Genomic DNA, 13,389 nt, shown 5'->3' with positions numbered 1-13,389 from the left:
ACGTCCAGATTGAACGGCTGATTAACTTTAAGACGCTAGAACGGTTTGTTGGCTATCGCTGCTAAGTGCGGGCGCAATTGAAAAGCCGTCGCCTTGAGAATAATGGGAAAATGCACACCTTTATGCACGCCAGTTATGAGTGTTCCAACGGTTTCTGTCACCGCACTTCAAGATGCACGTGAAAATTCACCAATGTTCTTCAGTGTATGAGCCGAATTTGTGCAGCAGCGGACTCGAAATTAGTTTTTTTGTTTTTTTGTTTTTTCTCTCCACACACAAAATCCAGAGTATATAAACATTTTTTTCCATTGCACCGCAACCGACATTTCTCCGTGGCATATGCGTGAGATCGGTTTAACCCTCGCACAGTAATGTAACGCCGTAGCCGCAGAGCTAACTTTGTGGTGTTAGCGCACTGATAACCCAAGAGAATCGTTCAAGACCGGAACGCATTTCTTATTCCGCTTGTGCTGCAACGCTTTTGGGAATTTCGAGATCTTTTTCTGCTACAAGAACCCTGATAATCACAACGGAGACTGGGCGTTAGCTAGTGCTGTAGCGACAGCCTGAATACGGCACTAGAAGTGTTGTAAAGCGCGAGTCCTTGGTGAAATCGCTTTTTGAAAGAAGTCCTCAATCCACAAGAATTGTTCCGAAACGCACAAGGTCTAAAAATTATACCATGAAAAGCGGTCGCACACCGCGACGTCTCACGGCACATGTGCTATTAGCATCGCAGTTTTACTTCCATCCCAATAGTATTTGCTTCAGCAGTTTTACTAAATAGAGCATGTCAGTTCTCTTGACTATCGCAGTGTGCTTGACTTGGTCTTGGCTTGGCTCTTGCAGTGGCAGACATCAATTTTTCGTAATACGAAAACTTCACTGCTGAAACCAAAGCACCGCTGTTACCAAAAAGCATACAGCAAACGTAAACAGCTATTATTTATTCGCACATAAATTAGACAGGCGTACCATTCTCTGGCAAGTCCACTTACCACCACCGGGTGGCGCAACGAGGCGCCTCGCTTGAGCGGACGGGGAAGATCGAGAGGAGAGGCCGCGCTAAAACTGTACTCTTGCGCGACGCTCCGCTGTGGCTCCCTTGGGAACTGCCAGCGGAGCGGACAGTAAACCCGCTCTACTAAAACTCTCTAATAATAGAATCGTTGGCTTAGTTTGTGCTGCACGCGATCTAGAGACAATTGTCCTCGCCTTTACACAATGTCCATGTTCTCCAAAAATTTGCCTTCACAGACCGCACGGATATTGCTGTCGTGGTTTTTAAAATAAAAACTTTTTTAAAGTTAAAAAGTCACCCAGCTCACCCAGCATGTTCTCTGTCATTCGCGACACAAAATAAAAGAAAGGAAAACGAAGAGAAACTAACTTTAATTGGCATAGCTTTTGGTGTAAAGAGAAACTAAGTGTTTAGAGAGGCTGAAGACCTAGCAGGAAGCAAGTTCGACAAAAAGGAATAGGCCAATTTTAAGTTTCATTAATTGGCCAGTGACAGGGATGATAAAAAGTGCAAAGTGAAATTCTAACCAGAGGTTATAAATAAGAGGCTATAAGACCAGAGGTTATAAAATGATTCTCGTATTTGCTATCCAACCCATACGGGTAAAAAAGGAGGTGAAAAGAATGTTTGAAAAGTACACACTTTATTCGACGAGAACCTCCGTGCGATTTTCATTTCCGGCTTGTCAGAGAATATTTCGGGAGGTACCGTTTTTCTGAATGAAGTTATTCTCAGCAGAAAATTGGCTCCCTGCCTTAGAGGGTCTCGACTTGACCAATGAAGAGGACGCGGTTGTTGCGCCTGTCTCTGATGTAGTAGAGGAACGGATGATACACGATGAACTCCACGGGCGGCTGCGTGTCGATCACAGCTGAAGCAAGCGAGATCGACAAACCCGTCACGGCAGTCGCGACTGTTCCTTCTTCGTTCACCTCCAAAGCTGCCTTGTGGACAGCGTCCGAAATGCTCAGCGACGCACTCTCACTGATGCCTGTGAAGTTCGCTCCACCTCCAAAAACGACTTTCAGTCCGAGAGCTTCCATGGCGGGCACCAGGCTGTAACGAAGGCTTACGTCGAACTTGGGCAGCCTGAGCCCCACCCGCCTGTAACTCAGGTTGCTGCCGACTTCTTCGAGAACTGCGAGCGACAGATTGTCCCTGAGCGCTGCGAGCCCCCTGGTGGAATCCGGAAGCAAGATGACCATGCTGAACCTGTCTCCCGAATACGGGATCTCCACGGCGGCCGCTTCGAGCCTGTCGAGGCGAGTGTGCGGGTAAGGATTAAAGATGTGCATCGCGGGCTTGCTCACCTCTGTGGTGCCCAGATTGAGAAAGGGCCTGTCCTCGGTATTCGTCGGGTCGAACGGTGTCACCCACTTCCCCTTGAAGTACACGGCGTTCAGAATGAAGAGAATGATATCCAGCGGTTGACCTTCAGGCAGGATGCCCTCAATCTTCCCCCTTGTCTTTTCGCGTACCCAAGCATTGACCTCAGCGGCGACTCTGGGACCTTCGTTGGCGAAGTCTGCGGACCTCAACTCTGCGTCGAAAACGTCGCGCAGGTGTTGCCTGTAGCTCTCGGCGATTTGGAAGTTGTTCTGTGCCAGGACCATGTTGGCCACTTCCAGGGTGACGTTCGGTGAGGACGCAAGTTCGAGCAGGTGCTTGTAGGCATCGAGGACTCTGGATTTGCCGGTGAAGCCGACCTCGGTGTGACCGAGCACCGATGCCAGCTCGGCTTCCGAGCTTCCTCCGGCGCCGGCGTAAGCCATGGCGAATGCAGCGGCGATGCTCGTTGGCGAGAAGAAGACATTGGACGACGGGTTCTCTGCAGCCAGCTGCTTGAGTAGCTTCAAGGCGAAGTGGTTATGAGCTTTGGCGAGCAGTGCATCGTCGGTCTCTGAGGAGACCAGCGCGAGCAGCGCGAGGACGACTAACTTGGCGAGCATCGTAGACATATTCCGAGGGCTTGAGGCCGCAGACGCCTCCTTTTAAACCTGCTAGCTAGCAGAAGCCTTTCTTTTTTAGCGTTTTCTTGCGGAATCGCTGCGGCTGCCGTTGAAGCAGTTCTCGGATTGCAGGTCTCCCCATATACAGCGTTGTTTTCGAAGCGTAGGCGACTATCTTTTGCCCGCGTTTCATATATATCTTTGTCGGCCAGAAAATTCATTTGACTTTTTTTTGCATGGTCTAAAAAGAGAAGTTGGTAGTTGTTAACGGCGACGGCTGCTCCTTTTGGCATTGGGGAAGAAAATTTACGAACTGAAACTGGCGACATAAAGCACTTTAAAAGATAACTACATCACACACACGATTGATAGGGGAGATAATGCTATGTTCACGACAGAAATAGAAAAAAACACAACGAATGGTATAAGCTATGGTAAGACCTATTCACACTGAATGTGATATAATAAAAAATACAATACCTGGAAGAGAAACAATTAGCGACAACATTAAAAAACAGGGCACAATATATCAGAGACATAGTAGTAATATATAAGATTGATTTTCAGGGAACTCATGCTAATGCAATATACAAGCAAACACTACAGAGCATGACGCGGGACAAACAAGTACGGAATCTACTCGTGTAACATGACTAGTAACTCCTAGGGTTTCGCTTGCCCTTGAGAAAAGATTTGAACGCTACGATTGCGCGTTTCTGTACAGCACGTGTCGGCCATGAACCTTATATCTTTTGGAGTCTGAAAGGGCTTTTGTCAAGGGTAGTCAAATTGCTGTCCTGTGGCGTCCAGAATCTGCTATGTTTTTGTGCAGTACAATAACAGATTAGTTACATCCTCGTCCTCGAGACCACATGAACATATTGAGTTGTCTGCACGCTTCTATGTCAAAAGGGCTTCGTGTGGGCTGTTCCAAATCGTAAGCGCTGATGAGAGTTTCCAGCCTTCTGTTTAGGAATAGTGTGACTGTGAAGCGTGACAGAGGGTCGATTCGATAAAAGGTTAGAAGTTGTATAGTTTCGGTCGAATCACATTTTTTTTTTCACTCATACCAATTGGCATGGATCTTAAAAGACGGCAAATTTCACTTCCTGGGAATGGTAGGTTAGAAGTTGTATCGGCATGAGCTTGCCTGGGCGCTGCATCTACCTTAATGTTTCCTGGAATAAGGCAATCACCGTCTATCTATTCGAAAATTTGTATGCCATGGAGGAGTCGTTAAGTCTTCGTAAACCAAACAAGACTTCCAAGGTACTGAGCTGGCGCTGCCAACGGATTTTAATGCTACCTGTGACTCTCTGTATATTAGCCGCATACGCAGGCCTCCTACTCATAGTATGAACTGTAGTGTGAAATGAAAGGCGTAAATCTTAGCTGTATTTGATGCTGATGTGTGAGCCAGCTAAAATGCTTATCGTTCATTCAGCAGTGGAATTACAAATGAAGATGCTGAAGAATTTTCAGGACATGAGCAATTGTTATTTACGTGATTATCACCAGAATACCGCATACATATTGGGTGCACGGCTAACTGGTGAGCAGCAGGTACCATTATGTCGCGTTCTCTAATCATCCCTTCTACAGAAACTCGATGTTACGGGTGAATGGGAGCCGTTTGGGATACAGTGTAATTGGCTTAGAATATTCTTAACAATGATGATGGTGATGATACTAGAGGCACTATATGAATTTGGCTTCCATCAAGTATCTGGTTTGGTTTGGTTTGGTTTATGGGGTTTAACGTCCCAAAGCGACTAAGGCTATGAGAGACGCCGTAGTGGAGGGCTCCGGAAATTTCGACCACCTGGGGTTCTTTAACGTGCACTGACATCGTACAGTACACGGGCCTCTAGAATTTTTCCTCCAAAGAAATTCTAGCCGCCGCGGCCGGTATCGAACCCGCGTCTTTCGGGACAGCAGCCGAGCACCATAACCGCTGAGCCACCGCGGCGGCTCCATCAAGTATTTGTAGCGCGGAAACTGACGAGCGTCTTTGGTGACATTATACGAAAAAGGGTGCCGTCTAGTCTCAGTCTTTCGCAAGAATTGAAATGGAGGCGCCTGCGCCTCTGCAGTAAACAGTGAGCTAGTAGTCGCCCTCGGTACACCCAGACATACGCGAAGTCTTCTAGCTTACAGCCTCGGTAAGCGATTTTCCGTGCTATGTGAAAACCTGTGCAGTATCAGTGCAGAGTGGGCTATTTTTTACATGTGAGAACATTGAGCACTTAGAGCAGAGATGACGTCGAAGTGCCCCAAGAGGAACTAACAAGTCCGTGATGCACATTCACAACTGTTCAAGAGTTTTTAGGTCTGAATCCCAATACATTTGACAGTCGAGTACTGAAGCCAGGAAACGGTGCTACTTAATAGTCACCAACGGTTGTCCTTCTAGAGAGAGGTGAAAATCGTTTGGCTGTTTTCATGTTTTCAGGTGACAGAAATCACTGCTGTCTCTGCTTTGGGCGGTGAGACTGGTAAGTCAATTTAAAAGTAAGGTGGCTAACTGAATTCTATTTATATGGTTCATTGCAATCAGGCATTTGCCAAAAGCAGCCGGTGCATGCCGTGTCAGTTTTTAGGTTCTGAAAAATCTGAACATACTGCAAGCTACGGCGCCGGCGATTGTGGCTCCGTAGGCGCATGGAACCTAATCTCCACATGAGAAGATTGAGGGTAGCCATGATTCGGTCGATGAGTTGATTGGGAAATTCCTACTTTATCAATAATTATCACCTTAAGTTTTTCCCACATCTAAAACCAAGAAAAAACACCATCCTGAGAACGCAATTTCAAAGCAATAGGTCATTTGGTGAAAATCAGTGTTATGATATGTGAACGTAAATTTTATGTTTGCCTTATAATTTTTACCAGTGCGCTATCTTTATGCGTTACGCTTCGTCCTTCCCTGTATACGCTGAGGTATGCCCGGTGCTGCGCTGGCAAAATTAATAGAAATGCAAACTGTATATTTCAAATTTTGCAAAAAAAATTGACACATCAGCAGAAAAGAAACTCGACAGACATAGCAGCCACTGATTTCAAGATTGGTTTTTTTAATAATATCATATCGACAATAACGACCGTTGACATGTGAAATTAATAAGAATTGAACAAAAAACGTAATGGACTCATCTGCAAACCTTCAGCTCATTTAGTTGTTCCCGCATTCGGCTACGTACGCAGGTGGTTGAAAACAGGTCCAGGAAATATTCAAAAAGTGCGCATTTTATTTCCCTGAGAACTTTCCTGTGCTTTTCAACTGCCGCCTTTAACCAAATATGTTGGGTGACGATGTTCCGCTAAGTGAAATTCTTTTCGCACTGAATTTGAAACAAAGGATTTCGTACCTCAAGGGCTGTGGACTTCACCGATAAAGAAGACGCGGTTGTAGCTCCTGTCTCCGACGTAGTATAGGAACGGATTATTCACCCCGAATTCCACAGGGGAATGCGTTTCGATCACGGCGGAAAGAGGCACGATCAACAAACCCATCACGGTGGTCGCGATAGTTCTTTCTTGTTCACCTCCAGAGCTGCCTTGTGGACAGCGTCCGAAATTCTCAGCAAAGTGCTCTCATTGATACCAGTGAAATTCGCCCCACCTCCGAAAAACGCGTTGAACCCGAGGGCTCGCATTGCGGGTACAAGGCTATAGTGAAGGCTCATATCGAACTTAGGCAGCGTGAGCGCGACCAGTCTGGGGGTCAACTTTCTTGAGCCCCTCCTTAAGGGAATGACGGGATAGCATTAACGAATTAATGCCCATATATGCGGAGTTGATCATTCTGCACTATGTCCCTGGGAGTCCTTATACCACTCCCTGGGCCCTGGTGCAGCGGTTAAGGGATGCGCCAATGCACTGCGATTGTAGGTGTTGCCACCGTCGTGTCTCGTGCGAGCCAAATTGCTAATGCCAAGAAACCTCCCGCCAGCAAGCTTTGATTTAACTGCCGCCTGCCAGCATGGTTAGTTTTCTCAAAGTGCTGTCGCTAAGTTGTGATGACCACACAAGGTCACGTGACCTGGGTTGCCCACCTAGGCTGCTTCTAGGGAGATTTACTGCTCACAACGCCGACGATGACAACGCCGGAATTTCGTGAGAACGGAAGCCTTATCGCTGTCGCGTTAAAGTGTCCATCTGAAACAGTCACTGGGCACAACTTCTTCAAAAAAGAATGACATTTTGAGACGAGCAGAAAGTGAACTCGAAAGAGTGAGCAGCTGCCGATTTTCCCCCTCCTTTGCTCAGCAGCGAAGTGAAAAATGAAAGTTGGAAAGTGATAATATACAGTGGGAAACCTTAGAATATAAAATGGATCTCGTTTTTCCTAACAAACGAAAGGGACGTCACCACTGTTCAAATAAATACTTTCTTTTTTGTCGTTTTACCCTGAAAGCTGCACGAGACAAGAGCGGGCGTGCAGTGTATTTTCTGTGTGCTGTTGTGCAAATTATTTGACGTAAGCAAATATCGATAAATCAAGGTGGTAATCAATTAATAAACAAAAATTTTACACGACGTGTGACAGTGAACGTGCTTGATGCCTTTTAGCGCTAAATATGGGATGAAACGTAAACATGGCGCTTACAAGTTCACCAATTCGGGCTGTTGTCACTCCTTATTACTGACCAAGTTTTGTTCTTACTGCCCCTAAAACCAGCGGTTTAACCCAATACTAGCGATACCTTTCAACCAAACAAAGGCAGCGTGATTGACAATGAGTTTGCTACAAGGCAAGTAACGCATTTATAAAATAGCCTCAAGTCATGTTAGCATGTTGCACTATACGGATGAATTTTTTTTATTGAGAATTATTTTGCCAGGAATAAACCCGAACCTTGGAAATGCAGCAAAAGTATGCATACTTTATTACATGACATCTACAGTACCTGTGTTTTCAGAAACGTTTAGCCGAATGTGAGGTGTGGTGATGCTGCTTCAGTTCAGGTTTGTCTTGTGTCGAGAGCGGATGACGATGGCTGGCACCTCAAAGACTGTTGACTTCACCGATGAAGAGAATGCGGTTGTTCCTTCTGTCTCTGATGTAGTAGAGGAACGGTCGATCCACAGTGAACTGGATTGGCGGTGGCGGGTGGTAGAGAGCTGAGAGAGGCGTGAACGAGAGACCAGTCACGGCGGTCGCGATCGTTCCTTCTTCATTCACCTCCACAGCCGCCTTGTGGACGGCGTCTGATATTTTCAGCAACGTACTCTCACTGATGCCAGTGAAGTTGGCGCCGCCTCCGAAAACAACGTTCAGTCCGAGGGCACGCATGGCGGGCACGAGGCCGTAGCGAAGACTCATTTCGAACTTGGGTATTCTCAGCACGACCTCATCAGAAACCAGCTTGCTGCCGACATCTTCCAGAACATCGAGCGACAGACCATCCCTGAGCGCGGCGAGCCCCGTCAGGGAGTCCGGAAGCAGGACCACCATGCTGAACCTGTCTCCGGAGTACGGGATCTCCACAGCGCCAGCATGGAGCGCTTCGAGGCGGGTGTACGGGAAGCGCGTTGTGAGGTGCATCGCCGGCTTACTGACCTCCGTGGTGCCCAGGTTAAAGAACGGCTTGTTTTTGGTGTCCGCCGGGTCGAACTTGTTCACCCAGGTCCCCTTGAAGTAAACGGCGTTGACGATGAATAGAACAATGTCCAACGGCTCACCTTCGGGTAGGATGTCATCGATCTTTCCCCTTGTCTTTCTGCGTACCCAGTCGTTGACCTCAGAGGCGACTCTGGGACCTTCGTTGGCGAAATCTACAGACCTCAACTCCGCGTCGAAGATGTCGTGTAGCTGCTGTTTGAAGCTCTCGGCGATTTGGAAGTTGCTCTGTGCCAGAACCATGTTGGCCACTTCCAGAGTGACGTTCGATGAGGAGGCTAGCTGAAGCAGGTGCTTGTATGCTCCGAGCACCCTGGATTTGTCCTTGAGGCCAACCCGGGTGTGTCCTAGCACCGATGCAAGCTCGGCTTCCGAGCTTCCTCTGGCGCCGGCATAAGCCATCCCGAAGGCAGCGGCAATGCTAGTTGGTGAGAAGAAGACATTGGAAGAAGGGTTCTCTGCAGACAGTTGCTTGAGGAGTTTCACGGCGAAGTGGTTGTGAGCTCTAGCGAGCAGTGCATCGTCGGTGTCTGACGAGACCAACGCAAGCACCGCCAGAAAGACCAACTTGGTGAGCATCGTAGATGTTTTCCTCGGTCTGGAGGTCGCAGACGCCCCCTTTTTAAACCTACTCGTGGCGGGCAGCTTTTTTTCCGTGTCTTTTTATCTCAGCTTCGGCACGCGGCTACCAACGAAGAAGCTGTCGGATTGCACCTCTCTGCGGACACAGCGCTGGGTGACAGAAGTGCAGACGATTGATTCTATCTTTGGCTGCGCTTCAGGTTTATCTACATCCGGCAGTGACCGCATTTTATATTACTCTGCCGTGAAATATGTTCCATGGTTATGTTTTGCTGCCGAAGGCAGGAGAAATACTGGAGGGCTGCCCTGAGGCGGCTTTCACTCTCGGGTGACAGCCACTATCGCCACTTGCTGCGGCAGCATAACGTGGACATTTTGTATTCAGCCGCGCACTCAAGGACCGCGAGAACGACAGTAACAAGAAGAGATCGCGGGATCCGGTTCTGGAAAGCAAGCATGACTGACCACTTTCATTTATCTAAATATTTCCTTTTGCAGACGTAGATTATGGTCGCTGTGCCTTAAGGTTTGTTTTTCTATTTCGTGTCGGAAGTGCTGCCTCTCAGAAAAGCTCAATTGCAATAACGATAAAAAGATGCAATGAAATAGCCTTGAATGACGAGGCTTCGAACAGTAATTTATGAGGAAATTGGTTGCATTGGTGTTATGAAATAACGTCGCCTGCTCGGCTCTTTTTGTGCTAGCTGTAAGGAAGGATGCGTCGCTTCCGGAACGCTTGACGTTTACACATTTCATAGAAATGACTCAGAGGCGCTGTTCTTCTGTGTGCAGTACTGTGCGGTAAGTTGCGGGAAACCAGAGCTGCCGTGCTCAATCGGAGTCAGAGGTGGTCCGTTCTGCTGCGTGTTTTCAGTGAAGTATTGTCAGCCAGAAACATAAGATTGGCGATCTAATTGAGTACGAACTGCTCTTAGAAACAAATCCCAATACTAGCCCACGAACACTAGCTTACAGCTAGAACTGGAATGCGCGGCACCGATGATAGAAACCTCGTAGCTCTAAATATGTGATGAAGGTTTCTATCTTTTGCTGGAAGGGCGTCATCTCGCGTTACTCTCGCAATTGCTTAAGTAGTCTTCAATCACGCGGATTGTTTTGCTCGCTTGCTATTTTATTTGTCGAAAATTATTTATCACTAAAGGCGGGTCACAAGCGTGCAGTAAATATTCCATAAAATCATGCGTGGTTACGGTATTCCAGAACTGAAACCTGAACAGTACTTCTGTAGCTATGGTGCTGCGCTTCGAAAAAGCGAAAAATGTCTCATCGCCATCGTCAGCAAGGTGTATGCTACGCCTCGAGGATTGCTGGTACTGTTGAATTTCTTCGGGTGCTAAGTGGCATACATTTACACTAGGGCACCGCCAAAGAAGTGGAAGACGTAGAAAAGCCAATGAGAGGAACACTGGTTTGAGAGCAGAAAATAAAAGGTAGACGGCAGCAGACGTGCCCGACTATCGGCAGGTGGGTCGTATGGGCGCATGGTATGTTCTTGTCCGCCAGTGCTCTTTCCTCTACTTTCATCGACACAGTCAACCTTGTTATTGTGATCTGCATTTGCCAGGCTTATGGAGTGTTGCAGTATAATGAGGGGGCTTATGATAATTTCTACAAAAAGGTGCAAGGAGTGAAATTTTTCTTCTGGTTTATAGAGACGTAAAGGCGATGCTGAGTTTAATCCTCGAAATGCCTCAGTAAAGTGATTAGCCTGAGTAAAGTGATTAGTCTAAATCGTGAAGCCTTGTTCTGCAATCTTTCCAACTCCCTATCAAAAAGGACTGACACGGGTTCAGATCTACGAGGCTTATCCGAGCTCCGAAAGCATGATGAAAACAATACTAAGTATTGTGTTCCGGCTAGACGGTTGTTCAATACTGAGTAAATTGCAGGCGCTGCATAGTTTTACAAGAAAACAAAAGAAGCAGGGAAGACTCTTAACCCGGTTAGGCATACAGTTGTGCTCCTAACAGTATTGAGCGTCTTTCCTGGCTTCTCTTCTTTTCTTGTAAAACTATGCAGCGCCTGCCATTCACTCCAGTACGGCGGAAGTGCAGGCAAGAAACTAAGCATCTTATTTAGCATGAAGCAGTTTGCGACAAATCAAGCCGAGGGTATTTTCGTGTGAGCCAAAATATGATTGAAATAAGCGTGCCATGAAAGGTTAAGCGAAAGAAAATTGCCATGATATTTAAATAAATCTGTCCACATGTGCTATAAATTAGACACTTAAAATCTAATTCAATAACAGCAAGTTAGACCAAGCGGTGCATCGCATCAGATTGGACTTATAAGTGTTGATGAACATCTGCCATTCGTAGCACCATTTTTTAAAATTATATATGGGTGGTTTTAAAGAAGCGCGCAGTCTGTAATACTGTTTACTGGGCGATAATTTCCTCTCAGGAAATTATCTTTCAAGCTGCACCAACGCAGCTTTTTGCCTTGCGTCCTCTCTGCTCTGTTACTAATGTAACCTTGTGAGAGTTAATAAAGATGTATGTATGTGTATGTATAATTTGCGCTGCCTTCTGCGAAAAGTTTTGATTGTCGACGTTATGGAAACGTGTATGTCATTTATGTAAACGAAGAATAATGTAGGTCCCAAAATGATACTTTGAAGGACCCCTTGTTTCTCACGTTAGTAGGAGAAGCGAACATATTATCGACTACAACACTAGACATCAACTGTGAAGGAACTACTCATAAACGAAACTGGTCATTGATCTTTTGTATTTTTATTTCCTTTTGAAAGCCAAATGCTTATGTGCAACGTGGTCAAATGCATATTATCAAAATTTATGAATATGGGGCCAGCTTCTTGAAGTGACGCGGTGAATATCAGTCGTTACCTTTGAAAGATGCGATGAGGAAGATTTTAAACAATGAAAACCAGGCTAATTATGAAGCAATGTGTATTAGAAGGAATGTAAGGCATAGTTTGTACATGTTCGAGAATTTTTCAAGCAACACATGTCAGGGATATTGGTCTGTAAGCGGTCATTTCATTTTTGTTGCCAGCTTTCGAAATGGGCACATCAGAAAGCTTTCAATAGTAAGGAATTTGCCAAATATATAGATACTGCTTGTAAGTAAGTCTGAGGATTAAGGCCAGCGTCTTCTTTATAATTTTAATAATTGAGTGTTTATGGCGTGTGGCCCTAGAGCGGAATATGTTATTAACCGGCCTATGGCTTTTAGTACGCCTTCGAAATTTTTCACAGTGCTAGACACTGTGTGCAATCTCTGTGAAGAATGTTACACTCACATAGAAGGTTTTCGTTTTCAAAGACGCTCCAACAGAAGGAAGTGCCTTGATTTTCAGAGTCAGTGGCACCACGAACAGCGCCAGACTTAGATACAAAGGTGGTTTCTTTGCAGGCACAGGATAAGTTATCTTCCAAAATTTTTCGGGACATTTTTTGGTATTGAGACATGTCCAAGTTAAGAGTTATCTTTAGCAGCTTTAGTTTTCCGCTTGAATTTACTAGAAAGCGGTAAGTGCTGGAACCAGCCACGCAACACGTTACTACGTTTCGCTTTGCATATAAGCGCTTTTTTCTTGTTTAAAGATCGTTTCGCACCACGCGTAAACAGTTGTTTATCCTTGGTCTCACAGGTTAATTTCTAACACATTTTTTTTTGTAGCTTTTCCGCTTGTCATAGGATTAGACGGGTGCGAGCGCATGAGAGATGCACACGCTTATCTGTTTCACTCATCTGGGTCATTGTTCGGCGCGAGAGCTCATATTTAAATTTAATATGAAGTTGTTGATTTGTGGCGTAGAGGCAAGAATGCTCGGTTCATGCCGGGTAGTCTCCTGTTCAGATCTTAATGCCGGGGTTCTCTGATGGGCTTGTTTGTGATGATATTGTGAAAAGCGTGTGCGCGCATTGTGTGCGTATACGAGATACGTAGCTGCGGAAGACTCTAGAAGTACAAAAAATCTGGTTTTTTTGTTTCATCAGAAGATTCTGCGATGGGCCACATAAATGTCGTGCCGGTCACCTTTCTTGCAGTGTAATTTCGACCTTTAGTGCCGCTTAAAAATGCCCTACTTGATTACGAGGCCTCTGAGACTCTCGGCTGCATGGCAACTGCACCGTGTTAAAAAAGGCCGCATACGCTGTGGGTCGCACACGTGATCTGCTTGGACGCGTCGAGAATTTGTCCCCGAATGCGACATCGAGGGAGC

At 46.1% G+C, this 13,389-nt stretch overlaps 2 pseudogenes; both read right to left on the bottom strand.

Annotated features, from left to right (window-relative positions):
• Window positions 1-1,760: 1,760 nt before the first annotated feature.
• LOC149372501 (iripin-2 pseudogene) lies at window positions 1,761-2,979 on the bottom strand (annotated as a pseudogene).
• A 4,857-nt stretch (window positions 2,980-7,836) lies between these two features.
• On the bottom strand, window positions 7,837-9,172 carry LOC149372500 (iripin-2 pseudogene; annotated as a pseudogene).
• Window positions 9,173-13,389: the final 4,217 nt, after the last annotated feature.

Source organism: Amblyomma mixtum, chromosome 1 (genome assembly GCF_055824585.1).
Source record: "Amblyomma mixtum isolate Tamu chromosome 1, ASM5582458v1, whole genome shotgun sequence".
Classification (NCBI taxonomy): domain Eukaryota; kingdom Metazoa; phylum Arthropoda; class Arachnida; order Ixodida; family Ixodidae; genus Amblyomma; species Amblyomma mixtum.
The sequence above is the reverse complement of the archived record's forward strand: the minus strand, read 5'-3'. Positions and strand labels throughout refer to the sequence as shown.